Source organism: Alosa sapidissima, chromosome 3, assembly GCF_018492685.1.
Source record: "Alosa sapidissima isolate fAloSap1 chromosome 3, fAloSap1.pri, whole genome shotgun sequence".
Classification (NCBI taxonomy): domain Eukaryota; kingdom Metazoa; phylum Chordata; class Actinopteri; order Clupeiformes; family Clupeidae; genus Alosa; species Alosa sapidissima.
Genome location: NC_055959.1, coordinates 29,045,409 through 29,068,413, shown reverse-complemented (window position 1 = coordinate 29,068,413; position 23,005 = coordinate 29,045,409). Strand labels below are relative to the sequence as shown.

The 23,005-nt window shown below is 40.7% G+C and overlaps 1 protein-coding gene and 1 long non-coding RNA gene across 3 annotated transcripts in view; one reads left to right on the top strand and one right to left on the bottom strand.

Moving 5' to 3' along the window:
- axin1 (axin 1) overlaps positions 1 to 5,037 on the bottom strand; it is a 47,045-nt gene extending 42,008 nt beyond the window's left edge. Inside the window, exon 1 of one of the 2 annotated variants that reach the window (XM_042085359.1) lies at positions 4,913 to 5,037. The gene's annotated coding sequence lies outside the window, so the exon portion shown is untranslated. Of the gene's footprint in view, positions 1 to 4,167; positions 4,310 to 4,912 lie in introns of those variants that run through there. The other variant, XM_042085358.1, reaches the window with a different exon arrangement.
- LOC121704869 lies at positions 267 to 22,118 on the top strand. The gene is made up of 4 exons (XR_006030671.1): positions 267 to 360; positions 1,078 to 1,125; positions 16,596 to 16,680; positions 20,847 to 22,118. It is a non-coding gene; the product is annotated as an uncharacterized LOC121704869 (long non-coding RNA).
- Positions 22,119 to 23,005: the final 887 nt, after the last annotated feature.

Here is a 23,005-nt window from a genome sequence, read left to right as displayed (position 1 = left end):
CTGAGTTGAGATTATGGGAATTCATTCCAGATGAACTCTTATCTGCCAGATAAAACCATAGGATAAAACTGTGGTGGCCGACCAGGGCCTGCGCAAATCCCAGTGGATTGTTCAAATTTTAACTGCGTGGATCAATCTTCATTTGTTGCATTTAAAACAAAAGGCCAAATAAATAAACGTATTAATTTCCTAATTTCGTAACAATATTCACAATCACAACATAGTAATAGCCTATGTGCCACCTGGAAATAAACATAACCAATGTCATTTAGTCATGTGGTTGTCGTGAACTTGGCTGCTTGCAAAGCGCGCGCAGGCTACCTCTCAGCTCAGCTCAGCTCAGCCCAGGGATGGACGAAGGTAGGCTACAGGAAAGAGTCAGGAGGCTAATTCCGAAAAAAATATTTAACGTTTGCAGTACGTAGTCTCATAAATTAGAATTCAAAGTCATCATGAGCAGTGCGGAACACTGTCAATATTAGCGGAAAGGGCGACCTAGCTAACTGCGGTTACTAACTGCGTAACTAACCGCACGGTTAGGCCTAAGAAATGCATGGTCACTCAATTTGCGCGTTTTTCACATTTGCAGCCTTAATCTTGAGTGATAAAGGAAACAAAGTAGGCCTTTTCTATGCTAAATGAACGTCAGCTGTGAAAATTAGCCGATCATGATTCATTACTGTGCTATTCATTCATAGTGCCGTCTAGATCGATCAACTTAGCTAAAGATGGCTTAACGTTGGACCGCGGTTAAGTGAGCTTGAAATTAGATATTCGCCAGAAATTTAAAACATCGTTAGGTCTCTATCTCAATCAACGCTGAACAAACTACTCACAAAGTGTGATGTTCATACTTGTATTTAGGTGTGAAAAGATATTAACTGTAATTGAATGCAATAAAAGGCTAAATTGTTGCAATTAAGATCATATTTAATTTCATATTATTTCAACACATATCTAATTTCAAGCTAACTTAACCGCAGTTAACGTTGGACAGTGAGAATAGGCACATCAATTTGCAATAACCAACACATTGAGAGTATTTTGTGAGCAGCATGCCTTTTCTGTCATTTACAGAGTGAAAAGATGTCAGAGAAGAAAGACTCGAGTTCAAAGGAACCTCAGGTAATTTTTTTTAATTAATCAAGTTCAGTAGGCTATTAGTTTATTGTGTCTATTGCTAATTTTCTACAGACAGTATAGGCTATAGCAAATCAAAGAGCCTGATTTAAGTGTGTGAAAATGTTTTGAATTAGGCTTTGCTATTTGTAGGGTGAGTAAAAGCTTTCTCATATGGTTATTTTACACATCCAACTTATCAACTATAAGAACAAACATCTTATAGGAGAAGCATGGATCTGAGAATTAATAGCCTTTAAGGACTAGGTGAGAAGGGCCTTTGTGACAGTTTCATGGCAACCTCAAAGAATCTAGACAAAAGACATTCCAAGGTTTCAACTGTGTGTCAGCAATTCATGTACCCATTGATATAGCCTAACCATTTCAGTAACTGTGACAGCATAATCTCCAACCCAAGCCCTCAATAAACTGGCGATGACAGCTGTGACAGTTAAATTAGATTAAATGAGACTGAAGGGGAGGAATGAAACTTGCAGGTGTTCTATTAGACTCTGATCACTGTGATTTAAAGAACGTGAATGCAGATAAGTTTATCTACATTGTTTCACCAAAATATGTGGATAGGCCACCTGATGGCCTGCCCACATGAATAATTGTATTACATCATTTTTATTTGATTGTAAATAGCCAATATAATTTCACAAAGCATTTTACAGAGGAGGCATAATACTAAAATGGAGCAGTATGATGCTCATGTCTTGCTTTTCAGTCCCATCTACTTACAACTAACGCAATGAAGTCTTATTTAGGCTGATCAGGTTTTTAATCAGTAAAAACTTTTGTGACTTTTGGTGTTTGGTGTTTGACATTATCTAATAATATAAGATGTTAACCTAGTATTAGCCAATTCCTCTGATATGAATATTACTACAAATATATGAGATACATATTGCAGTTTAATACATCAATAAAATTGGATCAATGTTGTATATTGTGGATACTTCCATTGATTCATGTCTTGAAAATAACTATTTTGAGTTATTGCTGAAAATGGACCTCATATCATTATTCACATTCAACAAGGAGGGAAAAAATCCTTTCTGTTGGTTTTTGTTACAGCTGCCAGTGTAGATTTACTCCCTTCTTCTTGGCCATGCTTGAAATTGGCTTATCTTTAGACATGTCCACTCACTTGACAATAGCCTTTTTAGAAGTTGAATATCGAATGCTATGTCTTTGCCACAAAAGGTAGTGATATAAGCTTCTTGTACAAATGGACTTATTTATATCTGATTGAGTTGTATGGTTGCTGTTTTATTTTGATATTAGCACAACACATACACAACATGTTTTTAGATTTTAGAAAGACATGCCTTTATTTTGTATGAAAACCCCATTCAGAGAATGAAATAAGGTAACCTTCACTCAATAATTGTTTTATAATTATTTAAATAATCAGAACATCAGAAAAGAAAACCTGCCTTGAGTGTATCGCAGTCTGGCCTTTTAAGTGTGCGCAACTCTTGAAAGAGTCGAAGAACCAAAAGACTGGCATAATATATTCTGGAGTCCTGCTGATGTCCTTTGTCATAGTTGAATATATTGTGACTAACAAGCCCAGGAGTGGATTAGGCACAGAGGATTAAATGATTTGGAGCATCCAGCTGATTTGTTATTATATTTCTGAGTATAGTTTTCTTGACTAAAATCATCATATTCAATCATAGTAATATGACATTATAAACATGGAATAACAATCGTTTGTTGTACTTTGTTGATTCAGAAACAGAAAAGTGACATCAAGCCATAGTATTTTGAATCTTCTGGATATGGTCGTAGATTTTGAGTTCAGCGAATTCACAGACAAAGACGCCTGAATGCTTGCCATTATCTCTAATACTTGGGTGCACATGAAGTGATCAAGACCATTTATGTGCTTCTTTTGAGAGCAGGAGGGCCATGAAAGGACCATGACCACAGATCAAGAGGAAATTCACAACAAATGGAAAAAATACAGATGCAAAAAAATTAGCGACGAACAATGCAACTTCATGTGCGTAGAAATCAACGGCTATCGCTCTTAGCGGCTTCAAAGTCATACGGATGGCATACCTACCATCTCCAATAGGCTTTACCTTGGTGTCGGGTACTTGTTTTTGTTGAGCTGGGCTGTTGGCTACTCCGATTGTCTTTCGACAGATTGAGTCTTGTGTTACGCAGTCTGCAGTATGCCCAGCCGCCATTTTTAATCACAACTGGGTTCAGCTGTCGGTGGATCTTCTCTCTTCCATGTCTTCCTCTCTTGTTGTGTTTTCCACCCCAGCCCCCCCTCAGTGGATGATGTGGGGGGGGGGGGGGGGTCTTCTTCTTCTGACTGACATCATATCGTGGTATTGGCAGGCTCTCGGCCCGTCTGGTAGGGATGCAGAGGAAACGTGAAGCGCTGGCTGCTGTTTCACCATAACGCAGATTCACTGACCACACTCAAGTCTCCTCTCCAAACATACTGACTGCAAACAAATATTCATTCCCATTTCTTAGGCCTTTGATCTTGTCAAGGCCTGAATTTAAAGCCCTTCAATAGAGCCTTTGAAGATGTGTCTCCCTCAGATGTTCCGAATAATGAGATTTGGAGCACTATGATTAATCTAGGCCAAATTTTGTCCATACAATGTCGAGCATGCACACACAAACACAAAGGCTCGTACACATGCACAGACAGATCAAATTAACTTTGTTGTTCGTTCGCTGCGAGATTTCGGAGGAAAAATGGACCAGAAATCAAACACGAGCCAGGCTGGAGGTCTTTGATCGCGGTATTGGGACGAGAAAAATGTATCTGAGCCGCCTTTGATAATAATTTTTGAAAAGTATGACCAAACCTTTTCATCCCACTTTTGCTCCTACAAATGCTCGCTATCCACATAGCCATACTTGCTCTATTAATCTCCGATCGTTTCATAATTTGGCAACTGACCCTTTATCTGATATTTATCTTGTTTACTAAAATGTGCTAGCCTTGCTCCATGGAACAGTACCAGGGAACAATGATAAGGAGTTAAGTCTCAAAATGGTTGATGCTCTCACCTGCCTCTCCTGCTGGGTATCTCCTCCGACATGATTCTCGTCGTCCGCCATGGCTGGGCGCAGTCCCCTATTTGCCACCCTGAAGTACTTTCTTATACTCATGGATCTGTTTCTGTTTCTTACTAGCGTGTTCCTGAAAGATGTGCATCTTTACTTTATGTTGCAGCCTCAGCTCTGCTTCCTGATTGGTCGATCCGAGGACCAGATGATAGTCCTTAGAACCCTAGTGTAACTATGGCAACAGACCTCACAGTCATGACTGAGTTCTTCCTAATTGCTAGGTAAACATTAGAAATAACCCATTTACTATTAGTGAGGGTGATCACAGTGGGCGATCAGGCTTAGTAAAAAAAAAAAAAAAAAAAAAAAAAAGACACGTGAGCTTTGAAAACAGAAATGGCGCTGAGCGAAGTTCAGTTCTCAGTCCTGGCCATTTAAGGAGAAAAGTCTACATCCAAAAATCTGACTCTAGTAGCCACCGAGCAGCCCTGCTTTGAAAATTTCCTGGAAAAATTCTCTGCAGTTAGAAATGCAAAGATTGTATGCTGTGTGAAGCCTAAGAATGCACATAATTTCTTGCTAGCGAAGACTGGTACAACAAAACAGATGGTCATACAGCATGTAGCCTATTTTTAACAAGAACACCAGATGAGTATGCTGGGGAAAATAAGAAAATGGGCAAAAGCTGATACAGCCTTTTGGAGATGATACAGCCTTTTGTAGTGCCATGTTATCAGCTGCTTACCTTTCATATTAATTTCACACTTGCATGTCTGCAGGCAGCCTGGGTCAGTCCCAGCAAAACCCTTCCCACAATGACCGATTTTCCATTCAGACCATCACGGAGAAAACTAACGGTGTCGCCTGCCACTTGCATTTGTCTTGATGTGGCCACACTACAACCAAATTTCCACATGGACTTCATCTTGTTTTCTGTGCTCCTCATCATGCTGCTCTTTATGGAACTGCTTTCCACGGGCAAAAGGTTGTTGGGTAGGAGCTAGGCTTGGTCACTTATACAGCCTACTGACAATGAGGACCAATGAGGAATATCACACACACACACACACACACACACACACACATACAACACAGCCAGCAGCTGGTCATTATAGTCACTATAGCCACTGAAAAGAAGGAGGGACAAATAATTAAAGAAGATAAGTCATGGTTACAGTACTTAATCGTAAGAGTTACAAAAAAATGACTTTGGGGCGATTCTCAACATAATCCCATGGAATAAAAAATAATTTGAATTTAATAGTAATAATGACATATATGACACATATATTATATGATGACATTACTGACTCATTAAACACAGAATTGTAGTCTTACACTGTTTATTTAAGGCTTCAAAGTGTGAAAGGCATATGAGTTTGATATTGTAATAGATAGACTCAACTTAACAAAATACAAAGTAGCGAGTTTATTGTCCGAGACAGACAGAATAATGAAAAAGGATCTGATTTCATTTTTTGCTGACGTAAGATATGAGCATCAAACTCACAATGTTAGCATTCTGATTAAGTTGCCGATAGAAAATATAATAATAAGTCTGACATCAGTGATGCACAAAGTGTACCTCAACTGATGAAAAAAAAAAAACCTTTTATTGTTGGACAGTACAATAGACAAAGGGGGGAATATTATCCTCTTCTGTAGTTTTTTTCTAGTGCTTTTTATTGAAGCTCCAAACCTTTATGAGGTTACCTGGCTACAAGGAGAATATAGAATACGATGTCTTATAGGAAGGGTTGTGCAAAAAAATCATATATTTCATATGGCCTTGGCCCTGTACACATGGTCCATCAGTTCAACATTAAACATCTCGAATCATGTTATCAAGAGACAATGTGACGATGACTGGTAATCAATGAATTTGATCCATTTCAATGCTTAGGACCAACAATTGACCATGTTTCGATTTTTTTTTAGTTCCCTTTGTGAAGGCATAGCAGGACACCATTGTCAAAGCATTGCTGGGGCAGTAGTGTTTTTTAATTCTTTTCCCCTTCAGTATCACTGAGACTGCATTCCTTCGCCTCAGAAAAGAGAGAGACGGCTTGGTGGAGGTCCCATTAATACATGTATGTCTCATTGAGCTGGTTTTAAAAACCTGGGAAATGGATTTAAGATTGTGACTGGCACTAGATTGATTTTAAAGATCACCAGAGAGAAAAGCTGTTCCCAGCAGCAGTCAGCCCATCAGAGCTGTACACAGCCAGTGAATAAAAAAGCTCAGTCCTCCCCCAATAATAATCAGAAAATGACCTTGGAGGATGAGACTGTCTTCAAAACAAGGAGGCAGGGGCTATGTATAATGCTGGTTTGAAGAATTCAACTTCTAATGTCTTATTTTATACCTAACACAAAAGTTTTAACTGAATGTGGATATGTTGTGGTTATGTTTTTTTTTTTATTTAGCCGATGCTTTTGTCCAAACCGACTTGTCCAAACTATTACAGTAGTTAAAATTAACAGTAAACCGTTTTAAAAAGTTGGTAAGCCTACATTAAGCAGATTAGTAATAATAACAATAATAGCGATACAAAAATAAACATAACCCATAAATATACAAACCATAACTCTAAAAATTAATTAATTAGGTGTATAACAGATAAGTCTTTAGACCGCTCTTGAAAGACCCAAAGCTATCGCAGGAACACAACACTAAACAACTAATTCCACCAAAGAGGAACCACCGAGGAAGAGTCTTGAATTTGACCTAGCGTTAATGGATGGCCGACACTGCAGACACTCATCAGAGGACCGCAGTGGGCGATTGGGGATGTAGAGCTGGACCGTGGAATTCAAGTAGCGGAGAGCAGATCCAGTAAGTGTCCTATAAGGTATTCGGCGGTGATTTATATGGTCTGGCTGATATCTTCCGAGACAACAAATACATGTTTTTATTTGTAACTCAGGACTGGCAGGATGCTGTAGGAGTGCTGCAAACACCCACATCCACGAGTGACAGTTATTTAGGTTATTCGCAATAAAGTTACTCTGATCATTGAAAGGAATTCATTTTTAAAATGTTATAACGTGGATGCTCAAATTCAAATATTTTATAACCGTGTATGCATCTCTCAGATGCGATCTATCTTTCTCTCTCTGGTTATAGATAGCATAAATAAAAACCTCCAAATGTAACCTCCATAAATAAAAAAACAGGAAATGTATGGTATGTATTTGTGGTAGGGCAATGGGGTCTATATCCAGCCAGCACGTTTTAGGCCCATCATAGGTTCTGGTTTCTTGACAGTGCTCTAAAAAAAGGACTGTAATTCCCTTGTGTTTATGTTGCAAGTGTGGTAGTGATTCAGGCTATGTGTAGTAGGGATCGACCGATATGTTTTTTTCAGGGCCGATACCGATATCAATTATTACCAAAACAGGAGGCCGATAACCGATATGTAAAACCGATATGTCAGTTGTCAAAAAGGGGGGTAGATAGTAAAGGCTATATGCTGTAAAAAAATGTGGTTGATTATAATTTCATCACAGTTAATTCTGTATTAAAATGACTACATAAACACATAGCCTACCGTTACAGTCCATGAAACATAGGAAGTGTAAGACAACACTAAATCAAAAAGCTGCGCACGTAAAAATCCCATTTGCTACGCACCATTATCCTACTGCTACAAGGCTGCACTTCACTGCACTCACTGCAAGGATTTAACGTTACATCTATCAGTCCGGGATCCAGTAATTTTGTGTCGCGCCTGGTCTTTTTTGCAAGAAAGGTAAGGTTAACCATATTTGATGTCTTCTAATCACATAATATCTACCATTTGCCTTGTGTAATGTTTAGGTTGTCCTAATGTGTCATTACAGTCTTTACAATAACTTTGCCAGGTTAGTGCTAGTTATACAACAATTGGGTTCTATGGAACTATTTTTTTGTTTCTGATTGGCCGAGAGACGTTCCATGAGTTGGAATATCCCTGGACATTTCAACTCAGACTTTGCACAGCTAATAATAAATCACTCCGCGATACAATGCGAAGATTTGACACAATGTTCTCATCCCAGCTCTCCACTATTTCAAGCAATGGGTTACTCCTTAGCAAACCATAACGAAACAGTGCTTCACCACATCTGTGGATTAAGCCACACAGTCAACTCAATGTAAGTAAGATAAACGAGGATGCTAATTGTTCTTAGCATTGCCAGCATTGTGTATAATATGATTGTCACTTGGAGGAGACTAACGTTAGCATAATTAGTTAACCGCTGCTAACGTGCTAGCATCGTCACGTCAGGCTGTGCACAGTAATATAACATTTATTCACCATAAATTAATAAAGTTGAGTGGTTCTGCAATGTAGACAATGTTTCCGTTTTTTTGCAGTACCATGTCCCTTACATGACATGGCCCATTGTCCTTGTAACATGCATTCAGCAAACCTAGATATGAATGTGATTTCAGCCCGACTTTCAACATTTCTTTCAAGAAGACATGTAAACCACCAAGACCCGTAACGAGGGATCTGGAATGTTGGTTACCTAGCAACCAAGATGCTGTCTATTAAAAAGGGAACTATTTTTTGATGCGTAAGAACGATGTCGAAATTAACATTTTTAAACAATAATGGGGTGTTTTCAGATTATTTAGTTTGTTGTAGAATTGTTGTATATAAGCAATATAGCACTCGTGATCGTGGGATTGGTCATGGATATTCCCACGGCTGTTGTTGCCTGCGCCACTCGGCCTCCGGCCTCGTGGCTACGGCCAAACAACACCCGTGGGAATATCCATGACCAACCCCACTCTCACTCGTGCTATATTGCTTAAAGGAGAATTCCGGTGTGATATTGACCTAAAGTGTATTGAAACATGATACTGAGTGTGAACGTATGTCTCATAGCCCATCTCGGCTTGTCCCCTGCACTCCAAAATCTGGCGCTAGTTAGCCGATGCTACCAACAGCTTTTTCAATAGTGGTGCTTCGGCATCGGGCTAGCCATGCAAATAAATCACTGTTTTACACCCATTTACGAGGCTATGTATCTCCACACTTCATTGGTAGACTTCCGAGGGCCCTGACATTTAAAATGAGACATTGAGAACTTTGAAAAAGCACTGGTAGTTTACTTACAAGACGATTTATACAGACAGTATCTTCACGAAGTTTAGCGTTTTCAGCCATCTTGAATTTAGTCACGATAAGTCGAGCAACGAGTAAGAATGAACAGGTATGATAAGGGATCAGATTCCAAAAATAATTCTGTGGAAATGCATGGATTCCAGTTTCTTCCATTTATTTTCTAAGCCTAACGTTATATCCAACTCTACCCCCTTTCCAACGTGTAGCCTAATGGTAACGTACTTGTTTAGGCTAGCAGCTTGTTGACGTCTAGTAGCCTAATGAGCCACCCAAAGTGACAAGTGACGAACTGACTTATTTTCAATGACACCTACCACATAAGGGCGAGAAACTGATGTGTGGGCTTATCCAGACAGACCGCACTACTGTTGATACATTTTAACTGTACATTTTCGTGCAGAATAATGTTATTTTGGGGCGCATTGAGAAAGGGGGCAAAGTGAAGTGAACTATTTTGCACTCTGTTATGATACTGTCAGGTCTAGGGTAACACTATGGCTAATATATGCAACTTTTCATTTACAGAATGAGAGAATTTGATGAGAGTGAGGCACTAACAGTTAAGAATGAGGGTTGTAAAACAAATTGGAACTGGTCTTGGTTACAGGTTGAAACGGAGATTGAGGTCAAGACAGAGAAAGCTCTGGGAACAGAACGCAGGCATATGATTTTGTTGTCACGCGCTACTATGGAAAATGAACTTTATAAAGACTGGCTCGGCCAATAAAAAAAAAAGGAAAAAGTATGCCAGATGGCCAGTTACTATGGAAAATGCTACTGCGTTCAGGAATTATTTAATTATTATAAGCAAAAGTGGAACGTGCACAATGTTTCATTTATCCCTCCTCATCGGGACGAATAAAACAGGTATTGGGGACGAAATAAGCATACAGTTTAGCCTAAGCTATGTAAACTTCCAATAATTTCAATATTTTACAACAAATGCTTGACTGGTTGAATGGTCATACATGTCATCAGAATATCGCTACCTGTAGCCTAGATGCGACGAGTGTTTAGTGAGTAGGCCTAAGCTTGATGAACCATAAATGAAAAGTTTTCTTAACATTACATTAGGACATTATTACCATTAAACACTTTTACAAAAGTATAGGCCTAGCCTACAGTTAACACTTAATGACCTCTCAAATGTCGGCGACTTAAGTGTGTGATTAGATAAATAGGCACTGGCAGATGCAATAGGTAAATAGATATCTTTGCGTGTTAGCACAAGCAGTAGCCTGTAGGCCAATAAAGGCAAGCTTGTTTGCCACTTACATTTCTGACGTCTGATACTTCAAACTGCTGCAAGTGCATCAAGAAAGGTCCTGCCTTAGACCATGTTAATGGCCAGTTGTAGACTAAGATTTGGGGGTGGCCAATCGAATCTCAAGGGTGGCCTGTGCCACCCTTCTGACTCCGCCCCGGCAGAGGTGGTGGCAAAATGTAATTATATGATATTTCCTGTGGGGGCGTGGGCTTCGATAATCTCACTCCTTTTTGACCATACCTCTGTTTGCATCCCTGTAGAGTAGGCCTGCACAATGGGCTGTGCTTGCACGAGAGAGGGAGAGGAAGAGGTGCATGCGTGATGGCAAGTGTTACGGTTGAATAGTTTAACAAAACAGTTTTAAAATAGTTCTTAGGCTGTTTAAGCATGCAATTTCTGTCCATGTGTAGGCTATAAGCTACACTTTTGAGAGCCTAAAAGGCACGTTAATAGCCAGCTCATGACGCGATTTTTTTGTTCAGGTCGGATTAAATTACGGTTGGCCCTTGGTGCATGTAATCTTTTCTGACAGTCCGATTCAAAAAGGAGCAATTAGACTTTTTGACGTTCGCTATCGCATAATTTAGGACTTGTCTGTACTATGTCCGCCGAGGTGTCCCGTTATTCACAATTAACGAACGAGGCGGAGGCGCGGCACCCGAGTTTGTGGGCTAACTAGTAAACAGCATCAGTAACGTGCATTAATCGGGAATTCGCTAAATGAAGGAAGTTGGTGCTTTACTTATTGATCCGGATCAAAGAGACAATAGCTTACAAAGTGGTGTTTTTGTAACTTCAGTGTAGACGATTGTGATTCACTGCAACTTCAGCAATGTAGGCTACCTTACTTACTTTCGAAAAATAGCTCCGTAGGCTACAGCTGAAGCCCAGTCTGCCTCAGTGAGAATCCTAAACTTTGTCTGTGTTCAGTCTTCGATCCTGATTGGCTGCATTCGTGCTAACTAACAAATCAGACGGTGTAGTGGGCGGGACAATGCTCTTGACCACAGAGTAGTAAATGCAGGGAGTGAGAGATGCTTTACAGACAAAATAGCGCGTTTCCTTCTTTATCCATTTCAATATCGGCTTATCGGTGGAAAAAATGACCGATACTGATTATTATAAAAATGCTAAATATCGGCCCTAATAATCGGCCAGGCCGATAATTGGTCGACCCCTAATGTGTAGACAAAACATTACTGTAGTAGGTCCTTTGACACAATGGCCCTATTTTGACGATCAGAAACGCAGCGCATAGCATATTCTTATCACAACGCAAAGTTTATTCCTATCTTACAATCAAATTTTTCACTATCCCCTTCTCTTTTATTAAACAATGCACCCAGGGGTGGGGCAATTAAGGTGTGGTCTGGCGTATTATCTAAAAATCGCTATCTTACACTAATCTAAATAGCATTACCCCACTGACCAAGAAAAACCTGGGCAATAGCGAAAGGCGCAGATGAAGCACAGTTGAAGACGCACTGTCACGAGATGTAAGCAGCAACTCCTCTGCAGGATAAATGTCCTTAGGTTTTTTATCAATAAGTGTCCATAGTGAAAGTAATCAACTGTGTATAACTATATAGTGTGGCCCTCAGTCAAAGCTGGAATTATGTATTTGTTCACATTTCACAAGAGGCAAAACACATTTGTTGTACAATTAATTGGAATGCATTGACATGTTTGTCACAAGCTTTTATCCCTCTTGGAATGCTGCCTTAAAAAAAATCTACACTATGTGTACTCTGTACTGGGATTGGGATATTCATCCATTGATCAAGAGATGTTGTTTGACTGTGTAAGAGTTAAATAAATGCGTGAAGTTCACGCTAACAACTATACCAAACATCACACACACAGATCACGTATGCAAATCTCACGAGACCCATGCCAGCTTTAGCCGCGGTCCCCAAACAGGAGAAAAACAGAAACATTTACATCTGAACATGAAGCTGTATAGGCCTACTTTATAAGATAATTTCAGATGATCACAGTAGCATTAGACAATAGAATTTTGTGTATGTATCTTACAACTAACTGCATTGCCAGATGCCTTAAACATTGCAACACAAAAACAAAAAAAAACTCAACGAAAAAATATGGCATTTGACTTCTGACATTCTACATTTTGTTTAGTTTATGTACTTGGCTTGGAGACTCTACCAAACATAGTGCGATATGTGGTGTGGTGGACTGAGCTGAGCTTCTGGCCTGCATCTCCTACTGATGTGGCTTCACCCACGGCTGCGGGATGTGGGAGTCTTTTCTGCACTTGGTTGTACTGGTAGTGCTTGTTCAGCATTTTCAATCAGTGTCAGATCAGGTGTGTGCTGTGGAGTGTCCAATTCGTTGGTGTGTGTGTGGTGATCTTTGGTGGCAATGGCTCCATTACTGGCAGAATGTCCATCCAGAGTATGAGTCAACAAGCACTAGATAGTATGGTTTTCCATACAAATATATCTATGGCGACTATACGGACCAGGGCAGGTCAGGAATTGTGTGCAGTTTTAGTAGTTCTTTTTGTTGGTGGGCCCTTCTCTTTGTGGATTCCAACCCCTGGGTGTCCCATGTGTACCACCTTCACGTGATGTTTTCTTCAATAGTGAGTTCATCACGGAAACTGAAAAACGGTCTCACCTCTGTAGGTACACTGCACACGCGTCTTGGCCATCCATTTTGAATGAAGGAAGTACGTTTCTGGAGAACAGTTTCTGCAGCTGTCTGGACGTGAAGTTCTTCGAGACGCCGTGGAGATATTAGTTGAATTGTCATGACCTCAAACTCTGGCTGTTCTGCCTTTTGTGGGTCAACACTGCACCTCGGAGCATAGGAAAGGGTGTCAGCCAGGAAGAGATCCTTTATTTTTTTGTAGGTGATGGTCAGATCGAATTGCAGTTATAACATCATACGCTGTAGGCGTGCTGGGATTGCATAGAATGGCTTGTTGTGGATGATAATCGGGGGCTGGTGGTCGGTCTCAATGGTGACTAGCTTGCCGTAGATGTAGTCATAAAACTTGTAACAGGCGAAGACCACTGCAAGTAGTTTTTTTTCAATCTGTGCGTATCTTCGTTTGGGTCAGCGTGCGTGAACAGGATTTCCATCTTGGAGGCAGGCAGCCCCTAGACCATGCTGGGATGCGTCTCATGTAACTGTCACTGGTCTCTTCACATTGTAATAGTGAAGCACAGGTGGGCTACTGATGCACGTCTTGAGCTTATCAAGGGCATCCTGCTGATGCTGTGACCAGATCCACACCACATCCTTGTGCAGCAGTTGGCGTAGCGGTGTTGTAAGTTGCCTAGGTAATTTATCATTCCTAGAAATCGCTGCAGGGCCGTCTTATCTTCCGGAGGTGGCATTTCACTGATTGCCTTCATTTTTGTAGGATTTGCTTGTCCGTGGTCCGTGAACCTATGTCCAACATAGCTCACCTCTTTAAGTCCGAACTTGCATTTGTTTAGGTTCAGTCTGTTTCACCTGTCTGGCACAATCCAACACCTTTCTCAGGTTCTTCTCATGCTCCTCAGGCCCTTTACAACCCACATGGATATCCTGCAAAGATTTGTTCCATGGCCAACGGCATCCTCAGGAACTTGAATCTGCCATAGGGAGTTGTGAATGTGGTGCGGAGAGATGAAGCATCATCCAGTCTGACTTGCCAGAAGGAGCTCTTTGCATCAAGGACAGAAAAGATGGTGGCACCTGACATCTGCATCAAGCTAACGGAGGTAGTGGTGTGCCAACAAAATCGATTCTGTTCAGTATCGCGATATTTTGCGTGCAAAAAATATATCGATACAGTAGCTCAACGTATCGCGATATTTAATTATTTAATTATTTGTTTTACTTTTGTGTTTTCTCCATTGGTTTTTCGGAGTTTAAGTTGTTGTCCTACCCCCAAATCAACGCACCTTGGACCAAACAAACATGATAAAGCTACCTCCGAACTCCGAAAAGGCTAAGAAAATCACTGAGGCGACACAGGTATGTGATCCCTTCGCGTAAATATTTTACCGACACTGCCATCTAGTGAGGCAAATTAGTGAAACCATCGTTCACTTTGTGATACAAGCATCAAACTTGGCACAAATATTCTTTGGGATCCACTTTATCCAAAAAGCACATTAGCCACGCATAAAATCCAATATGGCTGCCATTTTCCAAGATGGCCACCATTGAAAGCCATTATCCTTGGTTTTTGACTTGGATTGGGATTGGATAGATTAGAGAACACAGATTTCTTCTGCGCGCATGTAGCTTAGCTGTGTGTGTGGAACGTTGGTAAACCTCACTCCCCGACGCCTCAAGCTCAATTGTCAGCACGCTCGACTCTCAATCCAAGGTGCTGCTGTTCGCGGGTTCGAGTCCGGGCGTGTGCAGGGCTGAATCGCACACAATGCAGGTTACACGCAACTGCATGAAGGGCATGCAGAAAGATTCTAGTGTCAGCCTCTTCATGGTTGCAAGGACTTAGGCCTTCCAGGCTGTCAGGTTTATGCAAAGAACATTTTCTTCTTTGGTCACAATCACCACATTGTCTGGACACCAAGTCACAATTAGGAAGCTTTTCCAGTTAGGTGGTACTTTGGTTTTGTCAGACACACATTAGGGCTGATGGGTTCTCAGTTATTCCAATGGCACCACCATCACCTTTGACAATTGCATTGGCCTGTTCATGGGCTTGATCAAAAGCCAATCCGGAAAACTCTGTGGGTCTTGTGGACCACAAAGTTCCCTTGCTGAAATTCATTGGCCAACTGAGGATGTGTTTGTTGTAAAAAGACTAAGGTGTATGGAAAGCCATCTAGCATAGTTGACATTATTGTTTGCAAAGAAGAAGGGGATGAGTGCAGACAATGATTGACAATACAAAGTGAAGTTTGCTTCTCTGAAAGACCTGATCAAAGAGAACATCACCAATTGCATTGACATCACAAGCTCCCAGAATTGAAACTGTAGACTCTTCATCTGCCTCTTTTCACACCAGTCTTCCCAATTTAAAGAAGTATGGCCTTGATCGATATTCGAGAGAGAGAATAAATGATATTCGAGGAGAAAGAAGAGCACTGCAGGGGATATAGTAACGGCCCAGAGGAGTACTTTAACATCTGAGCATGTTGACCAACTCCTTTTTCTAAACAAAAATGCCAATATTCCCAAATGAATTTTGGTTGATGACCTTGCAGCCAACAGGACTGGACTCTAGCAGTACACATTTTTGTTTATTTTTCTCAATTTGATTGAAGCTCTAAGTTACTCTTATTTATATGATTACGCTCAGGTTTATGTTCTATTATGTCTGCTTTATGCTACTCTATTGCATTTAAATAATTTTAAGTTATGTGCTGGGAGCTCACCATTCATGTGAGAGGTCTCCTATTCAGAGAGAAAATATGTCCTGTCCTGTAATAAGGTCCTGTGTCCTGAATGTTCAAGGACAAAGTTTTTGCACTTCACTTAATGTGCAGAAGATAATAAATGTGACATTTGAAGTGAGCTGAGCTGTCTTATTTTCCTCATTTTTTGTAATGCCTTTGAATAATATGGGGGACATGAATCGCAATATATCACAGAATCGAATCGCAATACTTGCTGTATCGCAATATCTTAAGAATCGCAATAATATTGAATCGTGGCCCAAATATCGCAATACTATCGAATCGGCACATTTTTGCCAATTCACACCCCTACGGTTAAGTATGCACTCTGACTGCCATACCAATGGGCGTTGCGTTGCTCTTTGCCGTTGCGGTCAAGCTGCACGTGTAGTACCCCAAAGTACGGGTTCGAGACCGGGTGGGGTCAGGGGGACATGACATTACATTTGGACCCTGTGTCCATTTTCAGCTTGAGGTTTTTGTCATTTACAGTCACAATGCAATGTCCTTCCTTTTCATAATTGGTGTTTTTGTCTTGATCGTTATATAAAAACAAGCCTCCAATGGTGAATATACCATCACTGTGAATTTGTTACACTGTGAAGAGTGTTTCAGAACACAGCTGGTTTACTTGTCTGTTTGCTTTGTTTAATTTTGCAGACCTGCATTGCTTTTAGAAGTGATTCCGTTTCCCACAGTTGTGGCATTGTTGGCCAAAGGCTGGACATTGTTCACGTTTCGCTGGGTGAGTTCCCCCACAATTTCTGCAGCTGGATATTTATGATGAATTGTCTGATTTTGTTTAGCGTTTCATTTTACTGTTGAATCTTTTGTTTTTTACTTGAATGGCATCTACACTGGCAGTTGTCACTGTTTTTTCTGTAGAGAGAGCTTTGCTACGTTTTTCTGTGAGTTCACTAATTTGGCAGATGCGTATACCTTTGGACAGTGTGTGGTTAGACTCTTTGAGCACAGTGCGTCTGACACTATCACTGCTAATTCCACAGACTAGTCTATCCCTGATTAGCTCATCTTCTAATTTACTAAAGCTGCAGTTTTTAGCTCGGTGTACTCACAAATGCTTGATTGTTTCCCAAGCTTTTTGGTGTCTGGTGTTGAAGTTGTGCCTCTCCATTATCACATTTGTCTCTGGGATGCATATGTCTTTACATTTTCTTTTCAGACATTGGGATCTGCTGGTGCATACTTGTGTTCAAACTTGCGCCAATGCTCTGCCACATTTCCATCGAAAACGAGTGGGTCTGGACATATGAATCCATCTGCCATTTTCTTAATCGAGCAGTTACTTCGGTGGTGACTTCAAACGTTACTGTTCTTCTTTCTGACTCGGTTCAAAGAAGTCCAAGAAGTGTGTTCACACCGGGAAACATCCCAATTCTGACACCATGTTGTTTGACTGTTTCAAGTCAAATGAACGTTTATTCTACGTTTATTGAAATTCACAAACTGTGACAATACCTCGATGCATGCGTGAAGTTCCCGCTAACAAATATACCAAACATTACACATACACAGGTCACGTATGCAAATCTCACAAGACCCATGTATGGCAACTCATATAGCTCAAACAGTTTAAACAGCAGAGCTGTCTATAGAGACAACCCTTTAAAAGTCAAAGCTAAGAATGTAGTTTTTGTGCTGTGGCCCACATCTTCCCATAAAGGTTTGGTTTAATTGTGGTGATTGTGCTAGCATTGAAAAGCCTTTTATTTTATACTAATGGTTTTAGAGCAATGTGTTTGACATGACTATTGTGAAATATACGGACAACTGTGAAAGCCTAATATTTGCTTTAGTAGTGCACCTGGTCTCGTCAGGTAGTTCCATATTGTGTGTCTGTCACACATCCATGACTCCATGTTGAGCTGACATTGAAAGGGCTGCTCATAAGCTTACAGAACCAAACAGTTGACAACAGACATTTGGGATGAAATGCCTCCTTTGGTTTTCTCCAAACAGAAACCACATCCTAAGAGTTAAAGGCTTACTTACCTACTTACCGTACCTTTCTCAATTACTTCAGGTTACGGGTTTGTGCCTTGTGTTTTTCAAATGTTTTTTATGTACCTCAGGCCTTAGCATAGAAAAAGCTCATATCAGCTTTTGAGTTCACAGCACACTGTTTTTGGTGAGGTATGGATAGGTCTTATATGGATTCCATCTGTTCTGTGGTGACTTTTAGGCGGGGATCACATTGGCAAGCGGCAGCGGCAAGCGTAACGCAACACTCAGACCATAATAAGTTCTATCTCGTTCCTAAGCAACACAAACGGTTTAACTAAACTGACAATTGAATACACTCGCTAGGGTGGTCTTTATTTTGCTAGAAAAAATGAATACCTGAAAAAATGAATACCCTGAATATGTTATATTGTTGAAAAACATTAAGTTAAGACATTATATTGTTGAAAAACATTAAGTTTTATGACTTTTGGAGAATATTTAGAGGTAGCTCAATTGACTTAGTTAGTTAATAAAAGTCCATGGGCAACATCAAACATGTCATTAAAGTCTGAGGTAAACATGTATCTTTCTTCTGCTGTGTTTCTGACCTTCTTTTTGCCGTCCATTCTGTGAACGGTTTTTCAACCTTCATTATTCTATCTTGCTTGTGGCGCAGAGGAATTCTAGCCCTATCTCAGAATTCCTCCACTTTCTCCACTGTTCTAGTAGCAGCTAACCTAACTGTCTCTTTCTGCTGCAAATGACAATAGAGGAAGTAGCTAAGGACCTGCTGTTTAGAAGGCAGCTTTGCTCCTGTAATATTATCCTGAGTGGTTATCAAATACAACTTTCTTCTATTTAATGCCATCTCACACAGGAATGACCACTGAACACTTGGTGAACAGTTGTCTGAGTCAGTGTGCAATACTATTCAATGTGCTCAACTTCAGCAGTATGCCTCTTCTTTCTTGAGAAAGCTTAACAGTTTTGCTGTATGATATGAGACAAACATTAAGACATTTTCAGTGAAAGTTTAAACATAAGTACTATTATAACCAGGCAACATTCAGAAATTAATGGCGTTTACAAACGGAAGTTCGGGAGGCCGTGGCGGAATTGCCACGCCTCCTTCTTCAATCAGACAGGTCATATCAGCCTTATCCCCCTGCTCACTCAACTCAGCCAGTTATGGCAGCCTGTGTGCAGCCCTCTACCTTGTCTTCCGCTACTGTGGCCTCTTTCTCTTTTCCTGCTAATCAACCCTGCCCACTTATCTCTTTACAGACACAGGGTGCTGCTCAACCTCCTCCCCCTTGCCCCGTAGCGATCGCGTCGCTACCTTTTCCCTTTCCCAATCATCTAATGCCGGCGCAAACCGTGTTCGAGCCCGCGTTTTTCCCCAGCCAGGGACCACATCCCTGGTTCTCCCCTCACTCCCCTTTCCCTGGATTGGTGCCACCACCCTATCCTGTCTCGGCATCTCATCTGAGACCACGTCTACATGAAATAGTAACAAAATATAATCTATGTGGTGATCACAAAATGTATTTAAGGAAGCATTCACTGGAGGTCGAAAGAAATCGCCCAAAAAGTGTAAAATACCGAACTTGTCCTTTAAAGCCCTTCCCTAGCTCAAGGGAGCACCTGCACCAGCGTTTAGCTCTGCTCTGTTCCTTGGAATCCTCTCTTATAATTTGTTGCTGCTCACCACTTCTCTTGCCATTAGCTACCGCAGTTAGCTACAGTATTTTAATTGCTTATTTTGCTAAATTAGGGTGCATTAGATGTCGAACTTCACCGTGTGTTTCGGGCTGTCAATTTCGCAATTTCGACATCTAATCTCTGTTGTTGTACAACGCTGTTCTAACGCAAGTCGGAATCCCAGCAGGCCGTTACTCTACTCATTATTTTATGGTGCATCCACCAACGCGGCAAATAACGGCCTGTCCGATCAAGCTCTCAAAACTCTGCCCGTGGTCCTCCGACGCCTATCACTCTTATATCAGATCAAATGTCTCTGATCTGAGGAAATTAGCACACCTTGCGCACTCCCATTGAATTTGTTCGCATGGTCCTGTCTATAGGGTCCCTCATCTTTAACACATTTTTTAGGGGGTATGGCGGAATCCTGCACGACTCCTGCCTGCGCAGTTGACTCCTGCAAATCACTTCAGAACCCTGGCCAGAGACTTCGCCAAACATGCTTTTCTATGAACTGAACTAGTGAACCTGGCTTCATTTTTAGTTTTTATTGATAGCTTTTATCAAAAATGGAACAAAACTAGTCATTGAGACTTGATAGAAGAATCGACAGCTAGCCATAATTTAATGGTAAAAATGCGATGATTTGGCTATTTATAAGAAATTTCAACCTCTTTGAGCTACCTCTAAATTTTCATTGATTTACACGAAAGTTTTTCTGGTTAATTTTCAATGAAAAAGAAATAAACTTAGGGGTTCAGACTTCAGAAAGTACAACCTTTTAAAATAAGGACCACCCTAACGCTCGCGTTGCGCTTTGAAAGCGCTCAGCTTGTTCAACACTAGCGTTACGCCAGCGCTGCCGTTTGGCAGTGTGATCCCCACCTTAGTGTTGAAGCTCTGTTGTTAGACACTGCCAACCAAGTGTCGGTCCCTGTCAGAGAGCACTGTGTTGTGGCTGCAGTCTGCAGTCCTTTTTGCAGTTGCTGTATTTTGTTGTCAGATGCTATATTTTGATAATTCCCTTTCCACCCATATGCCATGCCTGCAATTTCAGCACCAAAGTGACACAACCTATTTGTCCCCCTTGGAACACTGAAAGAATTATCATCTTGATTTGAAAACTGCATTGAATTATTACAATACAATGCAGTTATCTCCGGAGTCCATGAGCCGCAGGATTGTAATTTAGCAGATGGAAGAAACTGAATGAATCACACATTGCCTTGTTTTCATTTTCAACAGAAAAACAAGAGCTGGTGTGAAGGGAGACAAAAGATTTGCTTCCAAAAGTAACTGCTTATTCACTGGAAAGGGATTTTGGGCACAGTATGTTTGCTGGACAGTGTGTGTGGCGTGTGTTTTATTAATGGAGCTTTGGCACAATGTTTTGTTCCTCGTTGCTTCTCGTGTCTCACTTGGCTGTTGTGCTACAAAGGAATTCATGTATGGGTAGACCTGCTCCAAGTCGAACTCTTTTGGTGGTGGAGATGGTGGGTTTGAGTACACATGGCTGCTGAAACGTGGGCAACCATCAATACACCAAAATAATACCTAAACACAGGCAGACATTTATGACCTCACTACAGTGCAATGCTTTTCTCCGAAGCTAAAGTTTTAGAGCTTATTCTGACATCTTAAACAGGCCAACACAGAATATATAGTTTATAGGATACTGTAAAGCATGGTGAATACTGAAATGTTCACAAAGTATGTGGGGGTTGCATAAATAAATCTTAAGTGTCAGTCATTTTCATTAACTGCCCTTCTGAGCTCATGTCTGATTTACAGTCATTAAAATTCACCTGCCTCCCACTCGCCTGTCAACAGTTTATTAATTAATCATAGATGGGATTAAAATGTATGGGTTTTCACACACTTAAATGTGGAGCTCCTCATTAAGACTGGTGGAGATCAGGGTCATGGTTTAATTTATGTAGCGTATGTAAGCTTGTTTTCTTTGACTTAAAAACGTCCCTTCTCACGTGTTGTGGTTACGGAGGATGAGTGCTAAGGCCCTGATCATGAGTGCTATTGTACTTGTCAGCTCAGATAATATGATCATCCATTATTTTGAATATTTTCAGAAAGATGTCATGGTTTTAAAAGATCAGATGTGTGTTTTAGGTATTACCGAAATAAATTCACATTCTCTTGTACAAAAAGTTAATTTAGGAATTTCAGGAGCATGACATTGTTGACAATTATGTAAATACTTCTAATTATAATAATTTGCATTTAATTTGAACTGAAACAGATGGACAAAAACAGTTTTGTGTTATGTTTATTACACAGATGATGCCTGAGTTACATGGGGTTGCTTTGGTATTACAGTAAGATGACATAGACATGTTTAGAAAGCAGAAGCGGAGTTGACTGCTAGCGAAACAGTCCCACACAAAATCGAAAGGGAAGAAAATAAGTGTTAGCATAGCTAAGCAGCGAATAGGGAAAAAAGGTCAAAGTTTCAAACACAACATCTGTGCTTTTTACTGTCGACTCATTCCCAATGGAAATAAGCCGGATTCATTTCTCTGAAGTCTTTTGAAACAACTGCAGGATAGCTGATCAAATGAAACTCCCCTAAGGCTGACCCTCCTCTCGGCGCCCTCAGGAAAGACGGCAAGAGCTCAGGCAGCCTCATGCATATTGTATTATAAAAACTGACTGGGGATGCAGTGCAAATGAACAAACTATAAATGTCAATACAGTAGTTCAACTTCAGCTTGTTTCTCCTGGGTGCAAACTTTCAGTCCTTCATTTACATCAAATTGGTTTCATCAAAATAGATGACACAAGGAAAGCATTAAAAAAAAAAACATGCTCAACAGAGCCTGGTATTTTGTAAGCTATAATTTCAAGGTACACAATGATTCAACCACATACCTTACAAGCAGCCGTCGTTTAAATGCAATACTCTAAATGGACGGCTTTAGTAAAACAGTATTTTGATCTCTGCTTCCAGTGTAGATATGGAGTGCTTTTTCATCAAAAAAGCGAGAGGCTCCCATCTCCCCTAGCTTTGCCCTTCTCCTCCCCCTCTCACTGCATGCCTGTCTAGATCCTCTCCCAGAGGTGCTTGTTTATTCCTCCCTTCAGGCTGTGAGACTGAAGCCCATTCCTACCATGAAAGAACAGTGCAGAACAAGAGAAGATTAAAGGACGAAGAGTTGCAGAGAGGGGCAGCTGACCAAACCATCTGTGCCACTTTACACACACACACACACACACACACACACACACACACACACACACACACACACACACACACACACTAGGGATCGACCGATATGTTTTTTTCAGGGCCGATACCGATATCAATTATTATCAAAACAGGAGGCCGATAACCGATATGTAAAACCGATATGTCAGTTGTCAAAAAGGGGGGTAGATAGTAAAGGCTA